Here is a 12,730-nt window from a genome sequence, read left to right as displayed (position 1 = left end):
TGGTTGATTTCAGGACGGAGGGAGGGACAAGTTAACTAGGAACATCTTTTTGTTCCAGGAACCAGGAAGTTAAGAAGTGCTCAAAGAATGTTGGGGACATTTCAGAGGGACACAGATGTCACTTTAAAAGGATTTTACTGGACAAATCTAGAAGAATATATCAAAATAGTGATGGTAAACAGATTATATACTCTGAATAATTAGGAATCCATCAGTCTAGGATGATATAAATAAATTAATGATTAAATGGAGAGAAAACCCTTCTCTATAATAGAATATCAACTAATAAAGCCCAAAGGAATAATTGAGTTAGAAAATTATCATTTGGCAACCATCACAGAAATAATAAATTCAGACAAGAAACATTAATGGATGTAAAATTGATGGATGAAAGTGGGATCAAAAACAGGTTTTAGTGGAATTCCCACTGTGGTACAATGGGTTAAGAATCTGACTGCAGTGGCTAAGGTGGCTTCAGAGGCTTGCATTAAATTTCTGGCCCCTCACAGTGGGTTAAAGGATCTGGCATTGCTACAGCTGTGGCTCAGATTCAGTCCCTGGCCTGGGAACTTCCATGTGTACGGTGCAGCCATTTAAAAAAAAAAAAAAAAGTTTTTTTAACATTGTCTTGGAGTTCCCATTGTGGCACAACAGGATTGGTGGCATCTCTGCAGTGCCAGGATGCAGGTTTGATCCCTGGTCTGGAAGGGTTGCAGCTGAAGCTTTAATCTGATCCCTGGCCTGAGAACTGCATACGTTATGGGACAGCCAATAAAGCAGAAAACAAAAAAAAACCCAGTATTTACATTGCCTCAAAGTATCTCCCTACAAAATAATTATTAATTATACAAGCAAAAAAAGTAACTTCACAGTGGAGAAACCTGAGGACACCTCCTTACGTGATCAAAGTTAGCATCAACACTAATGGAAAAAATCAACAACTGTGTCACCTGATGGATGCAGTAAGCCGAGCATATCACTTCAGTAATATTTTAGTGCTTGCCTAAAATGTATAACCTAAGGGTTAATAAACATCAGGCAAACCCAAATGGAGGCACATTTCAAAAAATAGCAGGTCAGTAATTGTTCTAATTATCTCTTCCTTTGCACCAGACACCCTAAAATCCAGTGACTATTTATTTTGATATAATATGGACAAGGTTCAGCAGGAACAGCTCTTCTCTGCTCTAATGCTTCAGCCAGTACAGCCCAGGACTAAGCTCCACTAGACCTCAGCTATAGTGGCTCAAAGGCTGGGACCTAGAATCATGTGAAGATGGTCCCACTCACATCTCTAACACCTGAGCAGGGAGGCTTAAACAACTGAGATCTGGAACAGCTGCAGCATGTCTAACTTCCATGTGGTTTCTCCATTACCACAGCTTCATGGTACTGGAAGTCCTATATGTCAGCTCAGGACTCTCAGGGAGTGTATGTGAAATAGAGAACTAGTAAAAGCCAGGTAGAAGCTGTGTGGCCTTTCTTTTCTTTTTCTTTTTTTTTTTTTTGTCTTTTGTCTTTTTAGGGTCACACCCACGGCATATGGTTCCCAGCCTAGGAGTCTAATCAGAGCCACAGCTGCCATCCTATACCACAGCCACAGCAACGCAGGATCCGAGACACGTCTGAGACATACATACACCATAGCTAACGGCAACACTGGATCCTTAACCCACCGAGCAAGGCAACCTTGTGGTTCCTAGTTGGATTCGTTTCTGCTGTGTCACTATGGGAGCTCCTGTGTGGCCTTTTCTATCTAGCCTTGGAAGTCATTGTTTACATCTCTGCATTCTAGTCATAGAATGAGTCACAAGGCCTATCCAGATTCAAGAAGCGGGTTCTGGAAAAACAAGTAGAAGTGCAAATGCGGTGCAATGCTTGGAAAATAAAATCAGCTGCAGGAAATCTTAAAAAATGAGGGTCAAAAGAGGACTGAGGAACTGTTCTAGATTGAAAGAGAATAAAGAGACATGACAACTGAGTGAAATACATGTACCTGGATTGAAACTTTTTCCTATAAATGGTATTATTGAGGAAGTTGGCAAGACTTGAGTGCCCTAAGGTTTTATGGAAGCTCTTCGTACTATTATTGCAACTTTGCTGTAAGTTTGAAATAATAAATAATAATAAAATGCACCCTGAAAACTTTTTTGGAATTCTCTTTCGGTGCAGTGGGTTAAGGATTCCATGTTGTCACTGCAGCAGCTCTAGTTGATGTTGTGGCATGGGTTTGATTCCTGGCCTGGGAACTTCCTCATACTATGACCAAAAAAAAAAACAGCAAAATAATCTTGTTTAAAAAAACTTATAATTAACCCTTTCATAAACCAACAGATGATTGTGTAATGAAATAACCACCTATATGATTCAATTATAATTTTGAATGTCATGTTTTATTAAATCAAATCATTGAATGTTATTCATAAATATATTTTTATTCATCGCCCCTGTTATGCCTCTGTCCCAACTAGTCTCTCAAATTTTGGCCACCACCTCTTAGAGCTAAACCGACATCCTGCTGGTGAAAATTCATTCAGCCAAATCCTGTCCCTTCTTCATCTCCAGGAAAAAGGAGAAATACAGCTTTTGGTGTCTGGCCTTTGAAAAGTTTCTAACACTGGTGATGAAGAAAACCCTTAATAGTAAGGTAGTCGTAGTAATTGTAGTAAATCTTATATAGTATTTTTGTATGTGTGTCTTTTTAGGGCTGCTCCCATAGCATATGGAAGTTCCTAGGCTAGGGGTCGAATTGGAGATGCAGTCGCTGACTTATACCACAGCCCACAGCAATGCTGGATCCTTTAACCCACTGAGTGAGGCCAGAGATGGAACCTGCACCTTCATGGATACTAGTCAGCTTCATTAACCACTGATCCACACGGGAACTCCTTATATAGCATTTTATGTGCAAAGGCACTATTCTAAATTCCTTACACTTAATCTTCGTAACAGTCTTATGAGATGGGTACTAATATCTTTTTGTTGCCCTTTTATGATTGAGAAAACAGTGAGAGATTAACTATCCTAAGATTATATAGCCAGTAGACCACAGAACTTAGATTCAGACCAGACCAACTGGCTCTAATCTTGCACTGTTTATTAAACATTCAAAATATATGTTGTTAAACAATCTTTAAAGCCACAGTATCACTGGCACATTTTAATGCCGCGCGATGGCCTTGTTACCACGGTTTCTTTCATCTGTTTATAGTGCTATGATTTTGACGGATTTTAAAAATATCCTTAAAAAACTTTATGGCACAAATTCATTAGGTGTTTATACAATATATTTATTTTATTTATTTTTTGTTGTTGTTGTTGCTTTTTTTTTTAGGGCCGCAGCCGTGCATATGGAAGTTCCCAGGCTAGGGATCCAATAGGAGCCTACACCACAGCAACGGGGGATCCGAGCCTCATCTGTGACCTATACCACAGCTCATGGCAACACCAGATCCCCGATTCACTGAGCAAGGCCGGGGATCAAACCCGCATTCTCATGGACACCAATAGGATCCCATTTCCGCTGTACCACAATGGGAACTCCCTAATATATTTAATTGTGGTTTTAAAAATCATAAAATTTACCATCTTGGCCATTTTTTTTTCCTTTTTTGGCCACTCCTCAGCATACGGAATTCCCAGGCCAGGAATCAGATCTGAGCCTCAGTCGAGAGCTAAGCCACAGCTGTGGTAACTCTGGATCCTTAACCAACTGCGCCAGTCTGGGGACTGATCCTGTGTCCCAGCACTCCCAAGACACTGCCAATTCCATTGAACCACAGTGGGAACTCCCATTCTATTTTCTATTTCTATGAATATGACTACTTTAGATAACTTATGCAAGTGAAATCTTACAGTATTTGTCTTTTTTGTAACTAGCTCTTTTCACTTAGCATTAATATCCTCAGTTTTCATCCATGTTATAGTAAGCGTATGAAAGGATTTCCTTTCTCCCTTTTTCTTTCTCTTTTTTTTTTTTTTTTTCCGTTTTTAGGGCTGCACTAACAGAAGTTCTTAGGCTAGGGGTCAAATTGGAGCTACGGCTGTTGGCCTATGCCACAGCGACAGCAATGCCAAATCCAAGCCACGTCTGCAACCTACACTACAGCTCACAACAACAGCCAGATCCTTAACCCACTAAGCAAGGCCAGGGATCAAACCCACAACCTCATGTTTCCTAGTCGGAGTCATTTCCACTGCGCCGTGATGGGAACTCCTTTTTTTTTTTTTTAATTTCCTTCCTCTTAAAGACTGATAAAATTCTATTACATATGAAATATATAATATATATTTATATGTTTAAACACATGTATGTTTATCCATTTAACTGTCCGTGGGCATTTGGGTTGCTTCCACACCTGGGCCATTGTGAATAATGTTGTTATTGGAGTGTTTATATATTAAAAACAGAAAATACAAGCATGAAACATGGTAACTCATAAAATTATCTATTCTTGTATAAGTAATGATAACACTTTACATGGTTATTTGTTTTTTTTTTAAGGGGTGCACTTGCAGCATATGGAAGTTCCCAGGCTAGAGGTCTAATCAGAGCAATAGCTGCTGGCCTACACCACAACCACAGCAACATGGGATCTGAGCCATGTCTGCAACCTACACTACAGCTCATGGCAACGCCAGATCCCCAACCCACTGGGCAAGGCCAGGAATTGAACCCACATCCTCATGGATACTAGTTGGATTCATTTCTACTGCTCTACAACAGGAACTCCCAACATGGAATTTTTAAACTTAGGACTTTAAGCTGTTTTCATATAGCAAAATCATTTTTTTTACATAATGTCCATGAATTTAGTATTCTGGCAATAGGCATCATAGTACTCACACATGGTACTTTTGTTACTAAACCGAACTTGGATCTGCTTGCCTGCCACGCAATGAAGGCAATTACTGATACTAGGTTGAGGTGAAGGAAAGTAGTGTTTAATTATTACAGGTGCCAAGTGAAGAAAGTAGACAGCACATGCTCAAAAGATTTCAACTCCCCCAATGACTGTCAGGGAAGGATTTTTAAAGGCAACATTTGGGGTCAAGGACTGTAGGTGCATGACTTTCTTCTGACTGGTTGGTGGTGAGGTAACAGGGTAGTGTTTCAGGAGTCTCCAAGATCAACCTTTTGGTTTCAACCAGCCTGGAGTCTAGTGTTTGCACTCAGCATGTAGTCACCATCCTCCAACTGGTTGAGGAGTCTTAGTTCCTGCATAACGACTCAAAGATATGTCAGATTGTTAGGAATACCCCTTGAGGAGGACTTGGACTCTGTTTTACAGTCACTGAACTATAATTTCTTGGCTGCTTTCCCCTTGTTTCCTTCACTTCCTTAATTAGTAACTGCTAGAGTCTGCTCTTTGGAGTTCAGTGAAGGCCTAGGAGACCAATGACTTTTGCTAGAAAAAAGAACTGGGGACACCCAGAACCCACAGGTTTCTGCTTGGTTTCAGTCCCCCCTTTTCTTTGATATTCCTCAATCCTGAGGGGAACAGAGGTAGGACAAGAGAGGGAATCAAGTTTTGTATAGAGAGGTTAATCATAAATTTGGCAGGGGAACTTGGTTTTAAGGGGACACAGTTTCAAATACACTATGAACTCAACTTGTAACTAATAGCATGATGTTTTTAAACTTCTATATCTTCCTAGTAATGAGCTTTACATTCAGAGCCTCAATTCAACCAAGATGCCACAAATCTGAGGTGGCTAAAAACAGCAGTGTGGCCCAGCTTTACTTAGGGACTGTTATAGGACTAGATGCTTTTCCTGAATGCTTTGCAAAGTCAGCCTTTCCCTAGTGGCGATATTAGTTGTCCAAAGTAAAATTCCTTCCAACAAATAACAAATTGTAGGAAAAGATAAGTAATCAGTATTTCAAAAACTATTTAAAGATGTGAAAGTATACTGTAAAGGTACCCAAGGAAATGTTTACCCAATACTCTTTGAATGGCCTTCCTTTCTCCACTTCCCAACCTCCTACTCACACATTTTAATCTCTTTCTCCAACTTTCTCCATCACTTAGCCAATTCAATACATCTTTTGACTGTGCCTCTATCACTCATTCTTATATTTCTCTGTGCCCTTTAATTGTCCAGAATACATATTTGGAAAAAAAAATGTTTGGTAGTGAGTGATTGTATTTCTCTTTTAACTTTCTTATATAGGAATTAGATAATACACATGAAACTCTTTATAAACGCTAAAGCATTACTATACAAAATGTTTATTATTTTCAGAATATATTCCAGTGCCTAGCACATTGTGGGTACCCAATGATTTAATAAAGCATTATTATTCTGCTCTAATTTTTTTTTTTTTTTTTTGTCTTTTTAGGGCTGTGCCCGTGGCATATGGAAAGTCCCAGGGTAGGGGTTGATTTGGAGCTGCAGCTGACAGCCTACACCACAGCCAAAGCAACTAGGAATCTGAGCCATGTCTGTTTTCTACACCACAGCTCATGGCAAAGCTGGATCCTTAACCCACTGAGCAAGGCTAGGGATCGAACATGAGTCCTCATGAATACTAATTGGGCTTGTTACCACTGAGCCGTAATGGGAACTCCTGCCCTAATTTTTAAAACCATGTAATTTATTTTATTTTTATTTTATTTTTTGTCTTTTGTCCTTTTAGGGTCGCACCCGGGGCATATGGAGGTTCCCAGGCTAGGAGCTCAATTGGAGATGTTGCTGCCTGCCTACACCACAACCACAGCAACAAAGGATCCGAGCCACATCTGCCACCTACACCATAGCTCATAGCAATGCTGGATCCCAAAGCCACTGAGTGAGGCCAGGGATTGAACCCGAAACCTCATGGTTCCTAGTCAGACTCTTTTCCACTACGCCATGATGGGAACTCCTAAAACCATGTACTTTAGAATATGACAAGAGACAGGGAAATTTTAACAGCAAAAAAACAGGTATGTTAGTCTCTAAAATATATAGAACACATTATAATAAATAAAACCAAAAATTACCAAGACCCCAATCAAGAAAATTATACATAAAATTCACAAACTGGGTAGTACAAATAGTTAATAAAGATGATATGCTATTTTGGTGTCATTTTCCAGCCTTCTAAAATCTCATAAGATGAGAAAAGAAAAATTTTAAAGTAAAATATGGCAATATTAGAAAACCTGGTAGAAGATCATAAGCAAAGAAAAATGTTTCTGACAGGAGTACAAAAATAGCATAACCACTCTAGAAAACACTTTGGCAGTTACTTATAAAGTTAAATATACACATACCACATAACTCAGCAGCCCTGTCTTAGGTAATTGCCCAAGAGAAATGGAACTTTTGTTTACAAACCTGTACGCAAGTGTTTATAGTGACTTTATTTATAATCACCAAAACAGGAAATAATCCAAATGTTCTTGAACTGATGAATGGGATAAATACATGTTGGTACACCCATACGGTGAAATGCCACTCAGCCAAAAAAAAGGGGGGTATACAGTGGGGAGCTATCAATACAGCTGACAACATGGATGAATCCCAATGCATTATGTGGACTGAAAAAAGCCAGACTCAAAGGCACACATTGTATGATTTTTATTTGTATGACATTTTGGTAAAGGCAAAAGTACAGGGAAAGAAAACATATCAGTGATTTTGAGAGAGTGGGGACTGGATAGAGAGGCTGACTTCAAATGAGCACAAGACAACTCTTTGGAGTGATGTAACTATTCCATATCTTGATTGTGGTGGTAGTTATACAACTATTTCTCAAAATGGTTTATATTTGTCAAAACTCATAGAATTGCACACTAAGATTCTACTGTATATAAATTATACCTCGATAAACCTGATTCCTCCCACCATTTCCCCCACCCCCCAAATTCTGAGGAATACAGGAAGATACCATTCAGAGGATAGTGAACTGGAAAACCAGTCAAGAAATCTGAAACTACATATAGATTTAGGAAGAGGCCACTAGATGGTGGTATTAATTTTTGTAACAAAGCCCAGGAAAAACTTGAAGCTCAGAAATAGTAGGCTTGGCAGTGGAGTAGTTTTTTGAAAAACTTCCTATAAAACTATAGTTATAACTCCTGCTGTCAAGCTTTAAGCTGCATTAGTTTCTGTGTTTTTGCCGAGCTAGGCCTCCCAGCCTTCTACTGATTCTGGGAGGCCATCAATGTCCTTCCAGTAAAATTCTGTTTCTCCCTCTATGCTTTTGTTTTTGCTTTTGTTTTCTGAAAAAGACCAAATAGCAGAACTACTAATGGCTGTTAACCAATTAAATTTTTTGTTCATTTTGTTTTTCTTCTTTCTTTTCATTATAGAGAATTTTGAGCATGTACAAAATAAACAGAATAGTATAATGAACTCCAAGATAACCAAACTTCGATAGTCATTGATAATCTGCCATTTTTATTCATCAAATCATCACTTCCAACCCCCATGCAATTAATTTTTTACAGTCCTTTTTCTTTTTTTTTTTTTCCTTTCTTTCTTTTTTTCTTGTCTTTTTTTGCTATTTCTTGGGCCGCTCCCGAGGCACATGGAGGTTCCCAGGCTAGGGGTCTAATTGGCCTGCGCCAGAGCCACAGCAACGCAGGATCCGAGCTGTGTCTGCAACCTACACCGCAGCTCACAGTAACGCCAGATCGTTAACCCACTGAGCAAGGGCAGGGACCAAACCCGCAACGTCATGGTTCCTAGTCAGATTCATTAACCACTGCGCCACGACGGGAACTCCTACAGTCCTTTTTCTAATGAGATAAATTTACATTATTTTGAAATGCACAGGTTTTTAAAAATAGACTTATATTTTCACAGCAAAATTGAGCATAAAGCACCCATACACCCCTTTCCTCCACACAAGCAATAGCCTCTCCCATGATCAACATCCTCCACAGAGTGGTACATTTGTAATAACTGATGAACCTACACGGACATATATTAAAACCCAAAGTTCATAGTTTACATTGGTGTCATACATTCTATGCGTTTGGACAAATATATGATGACATGTAACTAACATTTTAATATCATACAGAATAGTTTCACTTCCCTAAACATCACCTGTGCTCCCCTTATTCATTTTTACCTGGCAAAAGACACAATTTTTTTATTTTTGGTTTTTTAAGGCTGCACTCACTGCATATGGAAGTTCCCAGGGTAGAGGTTGAATCAGAGCTACAGCTGCCAGCCTATGTCACAACCACAACAACCCCAGATCCGAGCCTTATATGCAGCCTATACCACAGCTCACAGCAGCAATGGATCCTTAACCCAGAGAGTGAGGCCAGGGATCAAACTCATATCCTCATGGATACTAGCTGGGTTCATTACTGCTGAACCATGATGGGAACTCCAAAATGCACAAATTTTATGCAATTCCAATTTGTCTTTGACAGACTTACTTTGGAAGTTTCTAATAACATAAAGCAAAAAAGAAAAGGTAAAGTTGTGAGAGAAGACTAAAGAGATAAATCCAGTAAATAAACTAAAAGTTTACTAAGATTTCCAGGAGGCATTAATGAGGAGGAAAAAAAGAAGGGAAAAATCAAATACATTATAAGAGAAAATTTCTCTAAGTTCAAGAAAGAGTTGGAACTTTGTTCAAAAAGGTTTAATAGGAGTTCCTATCGTGGCGCAGTGATTAACGAATCCAACTAGGAACCATGAGGTTGTGGGTTCGATCCCTGGCCTTGCTCAGTGGGTTAAGGATCAGGCGTTGCTGTGAGCTGTGGTGTAGGTTGCAGACGCAGCTCGGATCCTGCGTTGCTGTGGCTCTGGTGTAGGCCAACGGCTACAGCTCTGATTGGACCCCTAGTCTGGGAACCTCCATATGCTGCGGGAGCGGCCCAAGAAATGGCAAAAAGACCAAAAAAAAAAAAAAAAAGGGTTTAATAAATGTTGAATAAAACTAATAGAAACACATACATGCCCATACCTTCATACATTCTGATGACAATCCTGAACTCCAAAAATAATGGAAAAATTCCACAAGTTTCCAAATGGAAAAACAGGATAACAGCAAAGGAACAAAAATTGGATTGATATGTCAACTGAAAAAAAAGAAAGAGAAGGGGCAATATGAAAGCTGCAAGTTCAGTCATATATGGGACTTATTGAAGACTATTGCCTGGGAGATAGCCTCGCAGAGAGTTCTGAGGAACTGCTTCAAACAGAGAAGGGGTAGAGGTCAGTATGTATGTGGTTTAGGTGAAGGAGGTTACTTACAATCAAGCACACCACAGAAAGTTGCTGCTAGTCAGGAGAAGTAGATATCTGCATTCATGGTTTTGCTTGTCTAGGTATCAGAAGATGCAAGAAATTGGGTTCATAAAACTTCCCCCTGAAAATATCTAACTATGAGAAGGCCTGTTCTGCCAGTTTTCCCAGAGCATAGAGTGCCTCATTCCTGACCTCTGCCCTGAAGACATTTCAGAGTGTATTAAAGGTCAGCAATTGCTGTGGCTAGTGACTTAATTCTTGTAGAACCAGATGGCAAGTGACTTTTTTTTGTTGTTGTTGGTATCAATCGTCAAAAACCAATAGTATGAAAATATGTTACATGTAAATTTCTTTGGTGTAATTCAGATTGTTTTGAGCCATGGGAAGTCCAAGGTGTAATTCAGATTGTTATTGAGAGTTTCAGCCACAAGTCATGGGAAAAAATAAAAATTTTTAAAAATTTATAACAAACATGAACGTTTTTATCATTAATAGAGTACAATGAAAATAACATCACATTTTTGTACTTTCATATTGGTGTAGACTGACAAGTTTGAAATACAAAAGGGATGGGGGACAAGCAGATGTAATTAATCACAGCTAAACAGTATATACTGGTACAAAACTTTTTGGAGGGCTATGTGGCAATACATTGCTTTGTTTTTCTGCCACACCTGTGGCATGGGAGGTTCCTAGGCCAGGGATCAAACCCTCACCACAACAGCTACCCAAGCAGCTGCAGTGACAACCCCAGATCCTTACCTGCTGTATTACAAGAGAACTCCCATATGATACATTTTAAATATACATTTTTATGAGTTCCTATTATGGCTCAGCAGGTTAAGTACCCAAATAGTATTTATGAAGACATGGGTTAAAAGACCTGGCATTGCCTCGAGCTGTGGTGTAGGCTGCAGATGAGGCTTGGATCTGGTGTTGCTGTGGCTGTGGCACAGACCTGCAGCCACAGCTGATTGGCTCCCTAGCCTGGGATATTCCATATGCCGTGGATGTGGCACTAAAAAGATAACAGCGAAAAAAGTAAATATACATTTTTACCCAGAAATTTCTCTTCTAAAATATATGTGTGCTTTATTTATATATTATATATTAATAGTATATATATTATATTAATATAGTATATTTTTATGTAAACAATATTAATAAATCAATATTAACTTATAATGTATAATATTAAATTAATAATATTTTATACATATTAATATGAGGAAGTATTGGGAAAACAAATCATCAAACCAGAAAGAAGCTAAATGGTCATCAGTATCTTAAGTATGAGCCTGTTTGGTAAATTTTAGCAAATCCATACAACAGACTCTGATAAGCCTATTGTGGACCCTGTGTTCATTCCTATGGTCATTCAGGAGTAGGCAGTGGAGGATGGGGGTGAACAATTGAAGGCAAAAAGAATCATAACTAACAGGATTGGAGGGTTTTGTGTATGGCAGTTTCACTAGCTTTACCAGAATACATCAATCAAGGAAGACCGGTTTCCCAAAGAAAAGGGAGAATGATAGTAACAGAAGTCAGTAAGGTGCACTGAGTATGCAAAAAGAGCAGCTGCTCACAACTGTACTGGCTGAAAGTCCCACGCTATATGGTCTTGTTTTCACAGTGGTAGTGAGTTGTACCACACTTGCGGAGGTACACTGAGCTTGGTGGGAGAGTGCTCCCAGATTTGTAGAGGAGTATCTCAGTCTGCCCCACACGAAGGCCCCCAGTCTTCTGAGGAGGAAACAGCAATTTGAGCATGGCTTAGCCTTGAAAGCTTGCCTCGAAGCCACATGATGTTAGCAAGAGGAGCTCAACTTGGGGCTGGAAGATTTCACTTCCAAAACAGCTCAGGGCTGGCAAGTTGGTGCTACTGAATGGGTGCTCAGCCAGCAAAAGCCAGGGCCTCAAGCCCCTTCCAGATGGTCCTTCCCTTAATGCATGGAACTCAATTCCAAGAGTGAATATCTCAGGAGACAAGAAGTGAAAACTACCAGTTTCTTAAGACTTGAGCTTGGAAATTATTCCAGCATCACTTAAGCTATATCCTAATGGTCGGAGAACCTAGATTCAAGGAAAGGACAGAGGCTCTACCTCTAGAAGGCAGAAGTGAAAAAGATTTTGGAAGCTATGTTTAAAACTGCCATATCAGGTTCAGGGAAGATAATGTCAGTTTTTAGGGTTAGGGCTGGATTCTCTAAAAAAAGCCCAAGAGTTTAGATACTCAATGTGGGGTATACATTATGTATAACCAGCTGGCTTATTATATGTAATATCTGGCATTATATTACATTGCTACCTACACCTTAATTAAGCCAAGATTGTACCACATCCTACATCAGAATTTCCTGACCCACCCCTTACCTTCAGTGTACTTTAGGTAAAAAATAAGATCTTAAGAGTTCCCTAATGGTACAGTGGGTTAAGGATCGGGCACTGTCAATGCTATGGTTGGGGTTCAATCCTTAGCCCAGGAACTTCTATAGGTGTGGCCAAAAGTAAAATAGAGTGCTAAGTTTTA

This window comes from Sus scrofa, chromosome 13 (assembly GCF_054392235.1).
Source record: "Sus scrofa isolate SSC_HxYL_T2T_F1_AM1 chromosome 13, Sscrofa_HxYL_maternal_Yorkshire_Landrace_v2.0, whole genome shotgun sequence".
Lineage (NCBI taxonomy): Eukaryota > Metazoa > Chordata > Mammalia > Artiodactyla > Suidae > Sus > Sus scrofa.
This window is presented reverse-complemented; position numbering follows the sequence as displayed.